The sequence below is a fragment of the Rhincodon typus genome, chromosome 25 (genome assembly GCF_021869965.1).
Source record: "Rhincodon typus isolate 14 chromosome 25, sRhiTyp1.1, whole genome shotgun sequence".
NCBI lineage: Eukaryota > Metazoa > Chordata > Chondrichthyes > Orectolobiformes > Rhincodontidae > Rhincodon > Rhincodon typus.
Window position 1 is genome coordinate 6,399,209 of NC_063356.1, and position 20,618 is coordinate 6,419,826.

Sequence of the window (20,618 nt, forward strand, 5' to 3'; positions counted from 1 at the left end):
GATCTGGGTTCCAGTCCCACCTACCCTGGAGGTGTATCAAAATGTGTCTGAACAGTTGCTTAAAGTAGCTACATGTGAAAGTGACACATTTCTCCCCTGACTCTTCCATCAGTCTTGAGCCTGAGTCTTCTAGTTCGTGTTTGGAGCAAAGCATTCACACATTCTGATGATCGAGTGACCTCCATCCCTGCTGCAAGTGCTTTCACTTTAGATTGTGACCATCATTAAAACATGTTACACAAAACACTTGCTGTGTCTGCTGACAATTTAAGATAGAGATAGATAGGTTCTTCATTGGTAAGGATTCAAGGGGTATGGGGAGAAGACAGGAGAATGAGGTTAAGAAACACATCAGCCATGATCAAATGGCAGAACAGATTTGATGGACCTGAGATAACAAGGTGTAGAGCTGGATGAACACAGCAGGCCAAGCAGCATCAGAGGAGCAAGAAAGCTGACGTTTCGGGTCGAGACCCTTCTTCAGAAAAGACTTGATGGGCCATTTGGTCCTATATCGTATGATCTCATGGCCAATGATAAATTTGTTTCCGTCTCTACTCTATTAATATCTTCGTATTTTGAATGACAGATATCCCCTTGACTTTGTGTACATTAACGGCATTTCGCTATGTTAAAGGTCGTTGTACAAAAACAAGTTCTTGCTGTTGAGAATTTAGCAATCCTGGCTTCTCTAGTATCTCCACCGACTGCGTATCTTTCATCCCTGGTCACAAAAGGTATATTCTCAGATAATGGTGCAGCCAGTATGACATTTTTATTGTTATGTTCCATCTGAGATGCCTTTGGTTGGTTCACCGCCACCAATCCTTCTTCTTGGTATTTGTCTAAGTTACTGACACTGAGTGGGGAAGGATGCATACATGCTTTCTTCGGTAGAAGCAAGGCTCAATTTTGATGAACTAAAGAGGTTTATTGCATTGTACTTAATAATGGGAGTCATAGAGTTACACAACACAGAAACAGACCCTTCGGTCTAACCAGTCCTTGCCAACCATAATCCCAAACTAAACTAGTCCCACTTGGCTGCATTTGGCCCATATCCTTCCAAACCTTTCTTGTTCATGTATTTATCCAAATGTCTTCTAAACATTGTAACTGTACCTGCATCCATCACTTCCTCTCGAAGTTCATTCCACACGCAAACCACTTGCTGAGTAAAAATGTTGCCCCTCGTGACCTTTTCAAATCTTTCTCTTCTCACTTTAAAGATTTGCCCCCTATTCTTGAATTCCCTCACCCTAGGGAAAATATACGTGCCATTCACCTTATCTGTATCCTTCATGGTTTTATAAATCTCTATAAGGTCACCCCTCAACCTCAAATACTCCAAGGAAAAAAGTCCCAGCCTATCCAGCTTCTCCTTATAACTCAAACCCTCAATTCCCAGCAACATCCTGGTAAATCTTTTCTGAACTGTTTCCAGGTGAATAATGTCCTTCCTATAAAAGGGAGACCAGAACTGGACACAGTACTCCAGAAGAGGCCTCTCCAATGTCCTGAACAACCTCAACATGATGCCCCAACTCCTATACTCAAAGGTCTAAGCAATGAATGCAAATGTGTTATATGCCTTCTTAACCACTCTGTCTACATGTGATGCAAACTTCAAAGAATTATGTACCTGAACCTTTAGGTCTCTGTTCTGCAAGACTATCCAAGGCCCTACTTTTATTTCTTTAAGTCCTGTCCTTGTTTGTTTTATCAAAATGCAATACCACACATTTATCTAAATTAAACCCCATCTGCCACTCTTCAGCCCATTGACCCAATTGATCACAATCTCTTTATAATCTTAGGTAAACTTCTTCATTGTCCACTATACCACCAATATTGGTGTCATCTGTAAACTTACTAACCATGCCTTCTATATTCTCATCAAAATAATTTGTATAAATGACAAACAAGAGTGGGCCCAGCACCAGTCCCTGCAGAGCACCACTGATCACGGGCCTCCAGTTCGAAAAACAACTCTCCACTACTACTCTCTGTCTCCTTCTGTTAAGCCAATTTTGTATCCAATTGGCAAGTTCTCCCTGAATCTCGTGTGGTCTAACTTTACTAATTAGTCTATGATGCGGAAACTTGCCAAAGGCTTTACTAAAGTCCAGTAAACACCATCCACTTCTCTGCCCACATCATTCTTGGTTACTTCCTCAAAAGACTCAACCAAGCTTGTGAGACACAGCTTCCTTTGCACAAAGCCATGCTGACTACCCCTAATCATTCTTTGCCTCTCCAAATGCATGTTAATCCTATTTTTCAGAATCAGCTCCAACAACGTACCCACCAGTGAAATCAGATTCTCAGGTCTATTGTTCTCAGGCTTCTCCTTACATCCCTTCCTAAACAAAGGCACAACATTAGCCACTCTCCATGCATCCGGCACCTCAACCGTAACTATAGGTGATACATATATTTCTGGGGGCTCTGAAATTTCCTCCCTAACTTCCCACAATGTCCTGGGATACACTGGATCAGGTCCTGGAGATTTAACCGCCTTTATATTTTCTACAACCTCCAGCACTTCCTCTTCTGTCATGTGAACTATTTTCAAAATACTAACATTTATTTCCCTGAGTTCTCTAGCCTCCATTTCTTTCTTCATAGTGAAAATTGATGCAAAATATTCATTTAATATCTCTCCCACTCCTGAAGTTATACAAAGACGACCTCTTGGATCTTTAAGGTGCCCTACTCTCTCTCTAGTTGCTCTCTTGCTCTTACTGTAGTTGTAGAAACTCTTTTGATTATCCTTACACTTATCTGCCAAGTCTATCTCATATCCCCTCTTTGCCTTCCTGAGCTCTCTCTTAAGAATGCCCCTACACTCTTTATACTGTTCAAGATGTTCATTTGAACACAGTTATTCATACCTAATAAAAGATTCATTTTTATTCTTGATCAGAACCTCAATATCTTTATTCATCCATTGTTCCCTAATCCTACCAGCCTTATCTTTAACTAATAGGAACATAATGACTCTGAACTCTTGTTATTATGATTTTGAAAGCCTCCCACTTACCAGACGTCCCTTTACCTGCAGTCTACTCCAAACAACTTTTGAAAACTCTTGTTTCATATCATTAACATTTGTCTTACTCCAATTAAGAACTTTAATTTTTTTGGAAGACTTATCCTTTTTCATAACTATTTTAAGACGCGTTCCATTACACCTGAGTTACATGGCAGTCCTTTTTAAGACCACAGCACATATTTAAGGATAAGTATCTATTACTGTTACTGAAACATTCTGATAACACAACATTAAAATTGATACTTAAGACTGATTAGCTCCTCCCAGGAGCAGTGCATTTCTTTTCTCTTTATATCCAGAAGTGCTCCAACACACAATTGAATGGTTTTTCTCCCACTACCAAATCACCAGAGACATTTTTCACCTATTATCCACCGCCACTACATCACCCATGAGACCAATTATTTAATTTAAGTGCAAAGCCCAGCAAGGGTAATACAAGGAACAGTCCTTTACTTACTGATGGACAGAGCTGATCCCGTGATGACAGTTAACCCTTTCAGGTACTAAATGACTTATGCAACAGCCATCTCCTCTGTACTCTCTCAAAGGCCTGGACATCTTTCCTAAGCTATAGTACCATAATTGGACACAATAATCCAGTTGAGATCTAGCTAATGATTTATAAAGGTTTAGCATAACCACAGGACCAAGCACTGTTTGGCTCAATCTAACAGGAATCTCAACCTACATAATTACATAAGAGAAGAGGATCCAATTTGATTGGACACATAGTCATTGAACATTTCATGAGTGAAAATTATTAGAAAAATATTAGTAACCAAAATATAAGGTTAAAGGCAATTTCAATGAATCATTGCACATTAATCTAGCTCTCATATCTTGTAACACATTGACTTGCAAAGTAAAGATCCCCTTCTGTTTTGCCGCAACCTAGCTCCACACTATTAGCCTCTGCTGTGGAATCCATTTTCTATATGGCTCATATAGTACTGAATAATGCATAGAAACAACATTCTAGTCATTTAATCAAAATAGTTTATCTGACTAACCCATCGTATGGGCCATTATGTGGTCATAAAAAGCATGCATGTTTGAAAAGGTGAGTAATTTGACTGGCTATTCTTAGTATATGTGGGAGTGAGAGAAAGATAGATTGGTAGACAGACAGGCCTTGGAAAAATCTATCCAATTGTTTCCATTCTCCTGCTCTTTCCCCACAGTCATGCAGTTTTCTCATTTCCAATGGGATCTTGATCAGATGGACCAATGAGTCAAAGAGTGGCAGATGGAGTTTAATTTAGGTAAATGTGAGGTGCTACATTTTGGAAAGGCAAATCAGGGCAGGACTTAAAAACTGAATGGAAAGGCACTGGGGAGTGTTGCTGAACAAAGACACCTTGGAGTGGAGGTTCATAGTTCCTTGAAAGTGGGGTCACAGGTAGATAGAATTGTGAGGAAGGTGTTTGGTACACTTGCCTTTATTGGTCAGTGCATTGAGTATAAGGTTGGGGTATAAGGTTGCAGCTGTATAGGACATTAGTTAGGCCACTTTTGAAATACCGCACACAATTCTGGTCTCTCTGCTATAGGAAGGATGTGATAAAACTTAAAAAGGGTTCAGAAAAAATTTACAAACATGTTGCCAGGGTTGGAGGTTTGACCCATAGGATGAGGCTGAATAGGCTGGCGCTATTTTCCCTGGAGCGTCAGAGGCTGAGAGATGACCTTATAGAGGTTTATAAAATCATGTGAGACATGGATCGTGTAAATAGACAAGGTCTTTTCCCAAGGGTGGAGGGTCTAAAACTAGACGGCGTAGGTTTAAGGTGAGAGGAGAAAGATTTAAAAGAGACTGGAGGAGCAGCTTTTTCAAGCAGAGGGTGGTGTGTGTATGGGTGAGATGCCAGGGGAAGTGGTAGAGGCTGGTACAATTACAACATTTAAAAGACATCTGGATGGGTATATGAATTGGAAAAGTTTAGAGGGATATGGGCCAAATGCTGGCAAATGGGACTGGATTTATTTAGAATATCTGGTTGGCATGGACAACTTGGACCAAAGGGTCTGCTTCCATGCTGTACATCTCCATGTCTACAATTCTATTTCCAAGAAAGTTACTGTTAAATCTGCTTTCCGACTGTGCAAATCCAGGTCATTATATGGTGCTGCATAAAATAAATCTTCTTTTTCCCTCTAGCCCCTTAAATTTGTTTTGGTCAGTAATATCACTGCCATTAGAAAGAGTTTCTTCTCATTTACTTGACCAAAATTCCTTAATGATTTTAAATACCACTATCAAATCTCCTCTTGTACTTCCCTAATCTAGAACATAGAATATTGAACAGTAGAGCACAGGGACAGACCCTTCAGTCCACAATGTAGTGCCAAACATGACGACAAGTTAAATTAATCCCTTCTGCCTGCTCTTGGTCCATATCCCTCCATTCCTTGCATATTCATGTGCTTATCTAAATGTCCCTTAAACGCCCCTATCATATATGCTCCACCACCATTGCCGGCAGCTTGTTCCAGATACCTACCACTCCCTGTGTAAAAAAAGTTGCCCCTCACATGTCCTTTGAACATTCCCCCTCTCACCTTAACTCTGGGAAAAAGAAAAGGGACATTCGCAGTTTCTCTCTAGTCACAACTCAGAGCTCAAAACACATGGCATTGCTGTTGTATGCTGTGGCAAATGGCTTGGCCTGACTATTATATTCCATGTGGTGGTGGATTTTGAATCGCGTGAGATGCACCTTTTTCTTTTATCCTTTCTCAATGCTGTTTAGTGTTGTGTATGGATTTTCTTTTACACTATTATGAAAGGAACCTCATTGTTGCTCACCTTGATTGTGTAGCTCACTCTGAAGCAATGATTCACGAGTTTATTCAGCATGTAGGATTTTATTGATCGAGCTGTAATTACATTTCCCCCCACTTCTCCCTTCGAGAGCCACAATTCCCTTTATTGGTCCCAGCACATTAAGCTCTGACTGATATTGCAACAATTACTGTTAATGACGGTTTACATGAGTAATACAACAGGCAGCAACCTCTCGGTGATGGAAATGTTTCAGTCATACTGGTCCCACAATTCGCTATTTACCAGCAATATGAAAAGCAGATGATCTTATCATTATAACTTTGTTATGTGCATTTTTAACTTTACAGCGGTGACTACACGTACCTGAATGTAATGTCAGGGAGAGTTCATAAGTATTTTAACAAAAGCTACCTTTTTTTGGATATAGGACTTCACTGATCCCTGAAAAACTTGACTGCATGTAGCAACAAAAACTTACATTTCTAATGCACCTTTAAAGCAAAAAAGTCTCCATATTTGTGCTATCAATCAGCATTTGGCATTAGATATGAGAGATACACGTAACATGAGATTTGAACACATACAGCTCAAAGATCATGAAGCAGGGATTTTTTAATCTACTGGCATCAGGCCAATGCAAACAGTAAGGGAAGGTAAGAATAAACAAGAAATATATACGCTATGTATATTGTAGGACCAGGAGGATTATATTAGAATGGGGAAATCCCTTGTCTGCCGTCCCTCCCTATCAATCTTCTCTCGAACAAGATTGTTTCTACTGAGATTACATTGAACTACTCCAGCTGTCCTGCCTCACCATGCTCTTGGACACCCCATGGAACTGCTCTGCTCCCTTACTCAGTGCCCTCCCCTTACCATCATCACTGCTGGCAGAGCTCCAGTTACCCACAGAAGGACATCAGGTCAGCTGACCAAAGCTTAGTCAAATAAGTAAGTTTTAAGGTACACCTTAAAGGCCAGAGAGGTGGAAAGAGGTTTAGGAAACTCCAGAGCTAAAGGATAAGGAGGCTGGAAATATGGGTGCCAGTAGTGGACTGATTCCAGGATAATAGGTCGGCACAACATCATGGGCCGAAGGGCCTGTACTGTGCTGTACTGTTCTATGTTCTATATGATTCAAATTAGGGAGTAGCAGTGGCGTAGTGGTAATGTCACTGGATTAAAGGTAAAGCTGCCATAGTCATACTTGACCATAGTGCTGCTTTCTGAGTAGAGTGGGACAACTGTGTGGTCTAACTTGAGGGTCACTGCAGGTGAGGGGAGAAGTCACATAGTAATCTCAGCTGGTGCAGGAATTGAACCCACCCTGTGGGTATCACTCTGTATTGCAAACCAGCTATCCAGGCAACTGAGTTAAGCCCATGGCAAATGAATGTCAGCCTCCACCGCCCCTGGCAGAATGATTGATACACTGTGGATGAGACTGTTGACTTTCTGTTGGGTATATTAATAGAGTTTTCTTTGAATAGAGGTCACTGTGATCGACAGGGACACAGCTCAATTAGCGTCATTGAGATATGTCAGCTCCCAGAACCAGTGCATAGGAGAGTCATGAGGATTATCACCACTGCTAGACATCAGAGCTGTAACAAAAAGTTGGAGTCATGTGAGTCCTAGAAATACATTGTTGTTGCAGCTGCTTTTCCAACAAAACACTGACAGCTGATTATTCAATGCAATGGGCACACAATCCCAATTCAAAATGCATAATTCGCCATATTGATAAAGAAAGAAAGATTTGCATTCATATGATGCCTTTTAGATGCACAGGATTTCTGAAAGATCTTGTCAGCAATCAAGTATTTTTGAGGTCTTGTCGTCTTAGTAACACAGTAAAGGTGGCAACTGGTTTGTGTGCAGCAAGCTCCCAGAGAAAACACAATGTAATGTTAACTCAGCATCAATGGAGAGAAAGCAAGCTAACGCTTCGAGTCTTTTGGTCAGTGTTATTGGTCAGTGCTTTGAGAATTGGATTTGGGAGGATCATGTTGTGGCTGTACAGGACATTGGTTAGGCCACTTTTGGAATACTTTGTGCAATTCTGGCCTCTTTGCTATAGGAAGGATGTTGTCAAACTTGAAAGGGCTCAGAAAAAATTTACAAGGATGTTGCCAGGGTTGGAGGGTTTGAGCTGTAGGGAGAAGCTGAATAGGCTGGGGCTATTTTCCCTGGAGCTTCGGAGGCTGAGGGGTAACCTTATAGAGATTTATTAAATCATGAGGGCATGGATAGTGTAAATAGCCAAGGTCTTTTCCCCGGGACAGGGATGTCCAAAATAGAGGGCATAGGTTTAAGGTGAGAGGGGAAGGATTTAAAAGGGGCCTGACAGGTAATTTTTTCACGCAGAGGGTGGTGCGTGTATGGAATGAACTGCCAGAGGAAGGGGCAGAGGCTGTTTCAATTACAACATTTAAAAGGCTTCTGGATGAGTACATGAATTGGAAGGGTTTAGAGAGATATAGACCAAATGCTGGCAAATAGAACTAGATATATTTAAGATATCTGGTCGGCATGGACAAATTGGACTGAAGGGTCTATATCCATGTTGTACTTCTCTATGACTCTATGATTCTAGATGACTCTTCACCAAAGCACCTGGACACGAAACGTTAGCTTGCTTTCACTCCATGGTAGCTGCCTGACCCGTTGTGATCTTCAGCACTTCTTGTTTTCAGTTCAGATTCCAGGATTTGCAACAATTTGTTCCTGTAGTGCTAAGCCAGTCTGACTGGGTCTCAAATTCAGACCCTGCTTCAAAATGAAGGAACTTGTAGTGATGTTACTGCAGGAAAAAATGGGGAAGTTGGATTGGTCCTATTTTTCTATCGTTAACATCTGGATCAGGTTATTGTGTTAATTTTCCAAGAAAAGAGTAATGTCCTTTGTCCATAAGTAGATATTTTATACATAAAAATATTTGCTCCCTTGCAATATTGATGTGTTCTTTGAGATTCTGTTGCAATGCAATACATATTATGTGGGAATTATTTAATTTGATACTTGGTATGTTCTTCTCACTGCAGCACATTGTCAAGCTGTGATCCCTTTTGCCATAATGAGTATATTGCTGGTGAAAGGCTGAATAGTTTTGTCTTCAATGATGTTGGGCTTTGGAACCACGCCTACGACAAGATTCCACAGATTGCTTTGGATTTCATTTTGATTTTGTTGTCAGTGGGATATTGTTCAGATAAGAGCACTGACTCCTCTAAACAGGTGTTTTATTGTGCTTTATGTAACCAACATGCTCTTTGGCATGTTCTGTATAAATAGATCTTTTGCTGTATAATGCTTCTTCACCAGTTTTCTAAACTCTGTAGCCACTTCCCATTCTAGAGTTAGACTCTCTTTTGGTAGAAGAATTTCAGTAACTGACCTAGAGACCAATGACAATTCTGTTGTAAGTTAGCCTTTGTTGCAAACTTCAATAGCTGCATGGTTCAGACAGTACATGCAAGTCAGTAATTAGACTATCCACAGATTCTCCTGGTAGTTGATATTTTCGATTGAAGCATGAAGCATTTCTATTGAAGCAATAGGCAGTGTCCTATTGATCAAAAATGCTTAGGAGGTTGTCAAATCTAATTAGTTGCTAATTAATTGTCTAAAGAACAATGATCTGATGTTCTTCCCATGTAGGAGACAGGTGTGCTAACCGGTTCTGCATTTGATTTGGTGTCCAATCCTGAAGCTGTTCAAAATCGTAGAAATTGCATTTTGCATATCTGCCAATTCATTGATCTATGAAGTGGATCTGAAAGCTTACATTTTTCTGGTGGAATGATTGATAGCAGTGAAAAATGTTGTATTGTTTGATTGTTGATGGGCATTTGATGTTGTTGATTATTCCCCTGATTTCGAAAAATGTTGTTCGGAATTTGATCTCCTTGTACTATATCCATTTTGTTATCTTAAGACCTTAAGAAACAGGAACAGCACTAGGCTGTTCGGACCCTCAAGCCTTTCTCTGCCATTCAATAGGATCATGGATGATTTGACATTCCTCATGTCCACTTTCTTGCCCTTTTCCCATAACCCTTATTTCCCCAACTGATAAGAATCTATCTCAGCCCTACACATACACAAAGACTCTGATATCACAGCACCCTATGGCAAAGACTTACAACTCTCTGAGAGAAGGAATTCCTTCTCATCTCAGTCTTAAATTAGTGGGTCTTTATTCTGGCACTGTGCTCTGTGGTTCTAGTCTCTTTCATGTGGGGAAACATCCTCTCAGCATTTATCCAGTCAAGTCCCTTAAGAATACTACATGTCTTAATAAAATCACCCCGCACGCTTCTAAATCCCAAACAATCCCAATCCCTCCATACCAGGAATCATTCTAGTCTTGTGGGATCCTTAGTTGATTGACGTTGCTGATGAATCTTTGTTATTGTGAAGATTGTTGTCATAGTACTAAAAGGTTTAGAAGGTTCTATTGATCTAAACGTTATTTTAGTTTAGTTTCCTTTACCACTATAGTCTCTCCACAGAGATCAATGAGGACATATCTTTTCCAAGGTCCCCGAAAGATTTCCAAAGGGTCTGTGGATAGAACGCTATCAAAGTTCTGCAAGATTTTATCTTTCTTTTAAGATTCAATGATTTTGCTGATTGTATTAAAGGCATCTACCATGTCATTGATTAATTCTTGAGAGGCAAGGATTAATCCAAGATAGTCAGGATGGCTTTGTAAGGGGAAAACATGGCTTGGAACTTTTGTTGAGTTTTCCAAGGAGATGACGAAGTGTGTGGAGGAGGAGGGTCAATGTAGTCTACATGGACTTCAATAAGTTTGAAAGTCTCACAACATGGCAGGCTGGTTAAGAAGCTAAGAGCCCATGGGATCCAGTGCAATTTGGAAAATTGGATCCAAAATTGGCTCAGTGACAGGAAGCAGAGGTTGATGGTTAAAGAGTGCTTTTGTGATTGGAAGCCTGGGTGTACCATAAGATTTCATACAGGTTCCCTTGCTGTTTGCAGCGCACGTGAATGTAGGATATTGATTAATAAGTTTTTAGATGACCTGAAAATAGGTGATGTGATAATAAGCAAGGAGGGAAGCCTTAACTATAGAACAATGTAGCTGTGCTGGTCAGATGGGCTGATCATTGGCAAATGGAATTTAATTCTGAAATGTGTGAGGTAATACATTTTTACAGGACTAAATAGGCTACAGAAGGCACATTGAATAGTAGGACCCTAGGAAGTACAGATGATCAGAGAAACCTTGGTATGCAAGTCCATGCATCCTTGAAGGCAGCAATAGAGCTAGATAAGGTGGTTAAGAAGGCATAAGGAATAGTTGTCTTTATTAGTCAAGGTACTAAATACAAGAGCTTGGAGGTTATGATGGAGCTGTATATAATGTTAGGCCACAGCTGGAGCACTGTGTGCAGTTCTGGTTGTCATACTATCAGAATGATGTGATTGCATTGGACAGATGCAGAAGAGAGCCACCTGAATGTTGCCTGGGCTGGAGTGATTCAGCTATGAAGAGAGATTAGGTGGGCTCGGTTGTTTTCCAAAGAGCAGGGAAGGCTGGGGTGGGGGGTAAATGAGGGGGCATTTAATTGAGGTGTTCAAAGTTCTGAGGGGCATGGACAGGGTAGATAGGAAGAAACTTTTCTCCTTAGTAGAGGGATCAATAACTAAGGGGGACTGTCCCACCGGCAGGACAGACCCAGCAGAGGTGGCTGCACAGTGGTATACAGTTGGGAGGGTGTTGCTTTTGGAGTCCTCAACATTGACTCCGGATCCCATGAAGTCTCATGGCTTCAGGTTAAACATGGGCAAGGAAACCTCCTGATGATTATCACATACCATCCTGTCTCAGCTGATGAATCTGTACTCCTCCATGTTGAACAACACTTCGAGGAAGTACTGAGGATGGCAAGGGCACAAAATGTATTCTGGGTGGGGGATTTCAATTTCCACCACCAAGAGTGGCTCGGCAGCACAACTACTGATCGAGCTGGTCGGGTCAAAAAGACATAGCTGCTAGACTGGGTTTGTGGCAGGTGGTGAGGGAACCAACAAGAGGGAAAAACATATTTGATCCATTCCTTACCAATCTGCCAGCTGCAGTTGCATCTGACCATGACAGTATCGGTAAGAGTGACCATCGCACAGTCCTTGTGGAGACAAAGTCCCGCCTTCACATTGAATATAACTTCCATTGTGTTGCATGGCACTATCATGGTGCTAAGTGGGACAGACTTTACACAGATCTAGCAACTCAAGACTGGGCATCCATGAGGCGCTGTGGGCCATCAACAGCAGCAGAATTGTACTCCAGCACAATCTGTAACCTCATGGCCCGGCATATCCCCCACTCAACCATTACCATCAAGCCAGGGGATCAACCCTGGTTCAATGGAGAGTGCAGGAGGGCATGTCAGGAGCAACACCAGGCATACCTGAAGATGAGGTATCAACCTGGTGAAGCCACCAAACAGAACTACTTTTACGCCAAACAGTAAAAGCAGTTAGTGATAGACAGAGCTAAGTGATCCCGCAACCAACGGATCAGATCATAGCTCTGCAGTCCTGCCACATTCAGTGGTGAATGGTGGAGGACAATTAACCAACTCACTGGAGGAGGAGGCTCCACAAACATCCCCATTCTCAATGATGGAAGCGCCCAGCACATCAGTGCAAAAGACAAGGCTAAAACATTTGCAACAATCTTCATCCAGAAGTGCCGAGTGGATGATCCATCTCAGCCTCCTCCAGTGGTCCCCAGCATTACAGATACCAGTCTTCAACAAATTCGATTCACTCCACGTGATATCAGGAAACGGTTGGAGACACTGGATATTGCAAAGGCTACGGGCCCTGACAACATTCCGGCAATAGTACTGAAGGCTGGTGCTCCAGAACTTGCCACTCCCCTGGCCAAGCTGTTCCAGTACAGTTACAACACTGGCATCTACCCAACAATTGTCCAAGTGGAAAATTGCCCAAGTATGTCCTGTACAGAAAAAGCAAGACAAATCCGATCCAGCCACTTACCGCCCCATCAGTCAACTCTCGATCATCAGTAAAGTGATAGAAGATGTCATCAACAGTGCTCAGCAATAACCTGCTCAATGACGCCCAGTTTGGGTCCTGCCAGGGCCGCTTAGCTCCTGACCTCATTACAGCCTTGGTTCAAACGTGGACAAAAGAGCTGAATTCCAGAGGTGAGGTAGGAGTGACAGCCCTTGACATCAAGGCTGCATTCGAACGAGTGTGGTATCAAGGAGCCCTAGCAAAACTGGAATCACTACGTATCGACAGCAAAATCTCCGGTATTTGGAATCATACCTGACACATAGGAAGATGGTCGTGGTTGTGGGAGGTCAATCATCTCAGCTCCAGGATACCTCTGCAGGAGTTCCTCAGGGTAGTGTCCTCAGCCCAACCATCTTCAGCTGCTTCATCAATGACCTTCCCTCCATCATTAGGTCAGAAGTGGGGATGTTCATCGATGATTACACAATGTTCAGCATCATTCCTGACTCCTCAGATACTGAAGCAGTCCGTGTTCAAATGCAACTAGATCTGGACAATATCCAGGCTTGGGCTGACAAGTGGCAAGTGACATTCGTGCCACACAAATGCCAGGCAATGACCATCAATAATTAGCGACAACCTAACCACCATCCCTTGACATTCAATGCTGATAGCATCACTGAGTCTCCCACTATCAACATCCTGAGGATTATCATTGATCAGAAACTCAAATGGACTCACCACATTAACAGAGTGGCTACAAGAGCAGGCCAGAAGCTAGGAATACTGCAGCGAGTAACTCACATCCTGACTCCTCAAAGCCTACAAGGCACATCCACCATCTACAAGGCACAAGTCAGGAGTGTGATGGAATACTCCCCACTTGCCTGGATAAGTGCAGGCCCAACAACACTCAGGAAGCTTGACACCATCCAGGACAAAGCAGCCCGCTTGATTGGCACTGCATCCACAAGCATCCACTCGCTCCACCACCAACGCTCAGTAGCAGCAGTGTGTACTATCTACAAGATGCATTGGAGAAATTCACCAAAGATCCTCAGACAGCACTTTCCAAACCCACGACCACTTCCATCTAGAAGGACAAGGGCAGCAGACACACCACCACCTACAAGTTCCCCTCTGAGCCACTCACTATACTGACTTGGAAATGTATTGCCGTTCCTTCACTGTCATTGGGTCAAAATCCTGGAATTCCCTCGCTAATGGTAGTTTGGGTCAACCTACAGCAGGAGGGCTACAGCGGTTCAAAAAGGCAGCTAGGGATGGGCAAGAAATCCTGGCCAGCCAGCGACACCCACATCCCACAAATGAATGGAAAAAAGAATCTGCTAGTGGATTTTTACTGCTGTCACAGCTTCTTGAAAGGCTTGTTTCCCCTATTACTGGCTGTAAAAAGCTTTTTGAGACTTCTTGAGACATTCTGAGGAAGGGTCACCGGACCTGAAACGTTAACTCTGATATTTTCTTCACAGATGCTGCCAGACCTGCTGAGCTTTTCCAGCTAACTCTGTTTTTGTTCCAGATATACAGCATCCGCAGTTCTTTCGAGTATTATATTTTATTGTTCTGGTGATTTCTCTGAAGTAGTTTTCTGTTCAGAGATGTTTCCTTCACAGCAATTGTTCAGCTCCATGGCTTTCCTGGCTACAGTTGGCCTTAAAGCTGTACCAATCATTTTTTGAAAAAAAAATTTTTTGACTTCCCCTCTTGTTATTTTTTGAGCTGTGTGGTTGTCCAAGATCCACGTGCAGCAGAGGTTTCTCCAAGCAGAAGCTAATGCATTGACATGCTGATCAAAGTGCATAGAATCTTTGCACAGCTATGCAGGCGGTATTGTTCCAGACTGGTTGGAGAGAAGGCAAAGTCAAGAACTGTCTTCAATCTTAGACTTCAAAATAGCACTGATCATTCTACATTAATACTAAATACTGCTATCAATAGTAATCATAAATATAACTGGTTCAGACATATAGTTAGATTAGATAGGGACTAATCTATCTTCTTTGTGTGCTTATGTTCATGTGTTTGTATGAGTCATGACTGTTGTAATCTACTGTAGTCTTTTTGTTCCAATTCTACCCACACTATACTATCGTGATCAGTGATGTGTAGCTGCATGACATTATTACAAGATTGTTCCAGGGTCCTGAAGTCCTTGTGATATAAACCCCAGCTTTTCTAGTTTCTTCCATAATTAAAGTCAACCATCGCTGACATTGTTCTAGAAAAGCTCTTCTACACCCTCCCCCAAAGTGTTATGACTTATTTCCATTTACTTACAGTGCAACAAATTCCTGTGTTTACCTGGATAAGGTTTGGATAGGGTTTAGTTGTGATGTTTTGTTGTCTAACTATCCATGGCAACTAGCAAGCAATTTTAACTTTGGCTTATTTGAGAAAATGATGGGATTGGGTGCAGAGCTATTTTCACACATCACCTGATTTTATTCTGCTGTTACTATCCCTGTAAATTCCAGTAATTTTTAAAAAGATATTTGAGTTTAAACTCAAAGGAATCACATGGAATTTCAAGTTTTAAGGTTTCTAATATAACAATCAAACTAAAATCTACATTGGATACACATTACTTAGTAGGCAGCTCAGACTGTAAACTACAGAAGAGACACGCTTGTTAAAGATGGGTAAATTTACAATGCATATCTACTTTACTACACACTTTCCACAGAACTGCAGGTTTTTTTTTCAGGAAGCAGTCTACAGTTACTCCCAGCATAGAGGAGGTTCACTTCTTGCTATTTTGTCGAATTGGAATGTTTAGTGATCTATGATGGTCACCTCGCTCTGTTCTCTGAAAATTCTCGAACTGCCTTTCAGCCCTAAGATCCATACAATGACTTCTTCTCCTAACGTTACCAGGACAAATCTTCCAGTGTCCTTAAACTGTCACAGGTTCATTCTCTTCAACCAGCGAACAAATTTATGCCCACATTCTGTGTGGTAGCTAACAGAGTACATTTTTTCCCCTCTCTGCACACCATAGCAACCATTGTCTCACTGAGACTTTCCTCCCTCTCACTCTCCCACTTTCTCTGGCCAAAATGTGTGAGACCAAAAGTCTGCCTACAGCGAGAGCAGAAGCCTTTGTATTTATTTTAGATCTGAAAACCTTGCATATTGCTCTTAGAGAGTCTTGATTTGGCATACTTTCCCATGGTAACGAGTCCACCTTGCCTGTTAGTAGAATATCACATGCTCCTCCATCATTAATCCATTTTACATTGAATTACAGAAGACAGTTTATTGTATAATAATCTTATAAAATCTCTCATTCATAACAATCAGTTAAAATCAACAGAGATTAATAATGACTTGTATTGAAAATTTACCCCTATGCCCATTCCCACACCCTAGGGCATGTCTAAACATTGGCTGTCTTCATCACCGCCAATCCTTTTTCACCTACTCATTGTCCCCATGACCAGCTTTTCTTCTTCCCTGGCTCACTATCAACTGTTCCTTTGCCTAAATTTCTTTCTCTTTCTCTGGGCTCCGTCTCCACCTATCCACTCACCATAGCCCCATCCACCACTCTCTGTCATCAGCATAAATTCCATCCGTTCCCAGCTACTCACAATTCTGAAGAAGGACCACTGGACTCGAAACATTAACTCTGCCTTCTCTCCCCACGGATGTGGCCAGACTTGCTAAGTGCCTCCAGCAATTTCTGCTTTTGTTTATTGAAAGTTAGTGTTCCACTCAGCTGTGGAGTGCCTGTACGGTGAGGTCAATTCAAATAATCTCTGATGTCTAAGTGCGCACATAAGCAACTGCACCTTAAATTGTATACCAGTAATGGTTTGTGCCTGAAAGAGCTTGAAGGGGAAAGCTAACAGTGTGAGCAGCAGTAAATGAATGGTGGGGGCGAGGAGGCAATGAATTTTTCAGAGCTACTGAACTCATTTTGCAAAATGACTTGCTGCAGTTGGGTTGCTCCCTGTGGCCAATCATTGCCAGGGATATGCAGGTTTACGTGTGACGTGATGAGACAGTGCATTAGTCAGATGGGTCGGCATGTAATCAGAACTGTTGCTGCTTTGTATGCCCATCCATTCCCTTCATGCAGGAGTTGAGTCTCAAAGCACGTCATTTGCAAAACACCTTTCACTCCCATTTTCTGTTAGCATTCAGCACGTCGCGCAGAACATGATGAGCTAGCTGGGTTTCCGGAACATTCTTACATTGCATTTTTTGAAGCTGAAAGCAATAAAGGAGATGCACAGGTTTAAATTAGAAGATGTGGTTAATCAAGGTGTGAAACAAACAGCTTAAAAGGTAGAGGAATTCGGGCACAACTGTGACAAAAAAGTGTGTCAGCGGTTATTGGCGTAAGCAGAAATGTGAAGTTGATGTCACAATCAGATCAGATGAACTATGATCGTATTGAATGACAGAACAGGCTTGAAGGGGCCAAATAGCCTACTCCTGCTCCTAATTCATACGTTCGTTACGTTACCCCCAAATATCCTTGCCCCATTTTTCTTTTGCCGGTCCAGTAAGCCCTGCTCCCAAACACGTTTTGGCTCAGTATAATGGCTTCCCCACTCTCAAGACTGAAATGACAAATGTGCAAATTTCTTGTGATTACATTTGTGCGAAATTGGTGGAAATGTATGCCCACATTTCCCATTTCCCAGGTTTTCTAAATTGACGTTCTTAAAATTTTCCCCTCATTGATGTAACAAGAACACAAGAACCATGAGCAAAAGTAGGCCATTCAGCCCCTTGAGCCTGGTCTGCCATTCAATAAGAACATGGGTGATCTGATTGAGATCACCATTTTCCTGTCTGACCCCTGCCCCAACCAAGACTTCGAGGAATAGAATATATTTTCTGTTCTTGTAAATGCATTTGTGTGAGTCACATTAACAATCTGAAAACTTGGATAATCGCAAACTGTTGCATCTAATGTGTATGAATGATGGTTAGATGATATGAAACGTTAATTTTCAGAATTAAAGAAGGAGTGAATGTTGTGAATTCAGGCCTTTCCACAGGCCCCATTGTTTATACCAATTTCTGGCACATATAATGAGATTGGCAGAGAATTTGAGCAAAACATCACCCTGGCAAAGTGAGAGAATGAGTCAACACAATAATAGAGACAATCTCTTAATGGTGTCACCAGAGAAAATTACACCCTAGTATCCTGGAGGCTGTGGCAACATATTTGTTATGAAGAACAATGACCTCAGCTGAGGAATTCCAAATAGTGAGGGGAGCAAGCTGTTCTATTGGTGGGAGTGTTTGCACAGGAAGCAGAAGGGAGAGAATTTTCTTTACACAGTGAGTTGTTGTGATCTGGAATGTGCTGCCTGAAAGAATGGCAGGAAGCAGATTCAACAGCAACTTTTGAAAGAGGATTGGGTAAATGTTTGAAAAGAAAAATTGAAGGGTTGTAGTAAAAAAGACGGGGAATGGGGCAAATTGACAGCTTTTTCAAAAGCACAATGGAACTTCTTTGCATTGTACAATTCTTTAGCTCAACAACGGTTGCTTGTGTTTATATAGCATCTTCAATGTAGTAAGACATTCCAAAGTCCTTTACAGAAAGTGTTAGCAAACACAATTTCAAACTGAGCCACTTAAGGGATACTGGAAGATAGAAGCAAAACTTGTATTCAAAGCAATAATTCTAAACAGTGTCTTAAAGGAAGACAGATTTAGGTTGGAAAGTTTTGGAAGGGAGTTTTAAGGCTGAGGGGCTGAGTAGCAGAAGGCCCAGTCGCCAATGGTGGAGTAATCAAAATAGGGATTTCAAAAGTGATCAGAATTGGAAGAGCATAAAGATCTCAGATGGTTGTGGAGTTGAAGGATAGTACAGACACAGAGTGGGCACAAGGCCAAGGAGAGGTTTGAAAACACTGGTGTGAATTTTATAATTGAAACTTTACTGGAGATGGAATCGAAGTAGGTTAAGAAGCAGAGATGGTTTATCAGACTGGTGAGTTAGGATATGCACAGCCAAATTTTAAATAAATTTTGTGGAGGCTGGAAGATGAGAGATAGCCAGGAGAGCATCAGAACAGTTAAGACTCGAAAAAAATGTAGCTAATTATCCATTTCATAAGCTACTGCTTTCTATAATTCACCAGCTAATGTTAGCCTCATATCTCCATCCTCTCTCCTCTCACCTACTCTTCCTCATGTTAGTGCGGTTTTGCTCAGCTGCTGAACTCTCTGCTTGCATCCTCATAGAATGCTAGAATGCCTACAGTGTGAAAGCAGGCCATTTGGCCCATTGAGTCCACTCTGTTCCTTCGAAGAGTATCCCACCCAGACCCACCCCCTACACTACCCTGTGACCCTGCATTTCCCATGGCCAATCCACCTAACCTGCACGTCTTTGGACTGTGGGAGGAAACCAGAGTACTTGGAAGAAACCCACGCAGGGTTCGACTCGAGTCCTGGGCAACTCTCTGTGCGGAGTTAGCGTATTTTCCCCACGACCCTGACACTGTGAGGCAGCAGTGCTAACTACTCAGTAGTTTGCCAGAGTGGCTCAGCGAAGAATGCAACATAGCAACATTTTATGAGAGAAGTTAACACTGAAAGAATGGAACTTTGGTTAATTAATGTAGACTAAAGCTTTGCTGGTGGTGAAAGAGAAAATAAAAGTATGAAAAAATAACAATGCATAGAATGACAAAATAGATTTTGACAGTATCGTTTGAGTCTCTATGCATCTCTCAAGTGAGAAGGAATTGAAACCAATTAGAAAAAGTGCAGTTGTTTTGGATCAGTGGAGTTATAATGTCGGCTTTGGGCATATTTGGCAATCTCAGTGCAAACATTTGACTTTTTTGCCCCAAGTGTCCATTGCAACCCATTTGCATAGAACCAAATACAGAATCATTGAATTATAGAATTATAAAATCGTAGAATTTTACAGCACAGAAAGAGGCCATTCAACCCTTCGTGTCTGTACTAGCTCCCGAAAGAGCTACCCAGCTAGTCCCACTCTCCAGCCCCATGTCTCCATAGCCATACGTGAGTGCAAATCAGTAATACCTTAATATGTAATTTTATTTTAAAATCAAATGAATTTGGTTTGAAAAATAACTTATCATAACTTTAATTGCTGCAGATGCAAGTTAGATTCTCACAAGAAAATTAAAGTTTCATATGTTGTCAATCCATAACTGTGAAGGGCCAAATCTTAAATTCCTGAAAATAAATTTTAAAAAATGCAGAACTACTGCCTAATTATATTTGGGCACCGTAGTCAGTTCCAATTTATTCAAGTGCTTTCAAAAATATACCTGTGAGTGTCTTGATCCCAAAATATGTGGGTAAACACATCGCAGATGCAGTGAATCATGGAATAATGTGACATTTTGCACTTCAGTGTGAATAAAACAGAGGCAGAGTATTATCTAATTGGTGATACATTGGAAAATGTTATCATACAATGGCATCTGATTGTCCTTGTAGATCAGTCAATGAAAGTAAAAGGTAGATGCAGTGAGCAATTAGGAAGGCAAATAACATATTGGCCTTCATTGCAGGAGGATTTGAGGTCCGAAACAGGAATGTCATACAGTGCCTTGTTAAGATCACATATATGCAGTTTTAGTCTCCCTATCTACGAGTACATACTTGTCATAAAGGGGGATTAGCAAAGGTTCACTAAACCAGAAATGGCAGAATTGCTGTTTGAGGTTTGTCTGGACCTGTATTCACTGCAAATACAAGAATACAAGGGGATCTGATTGAAAT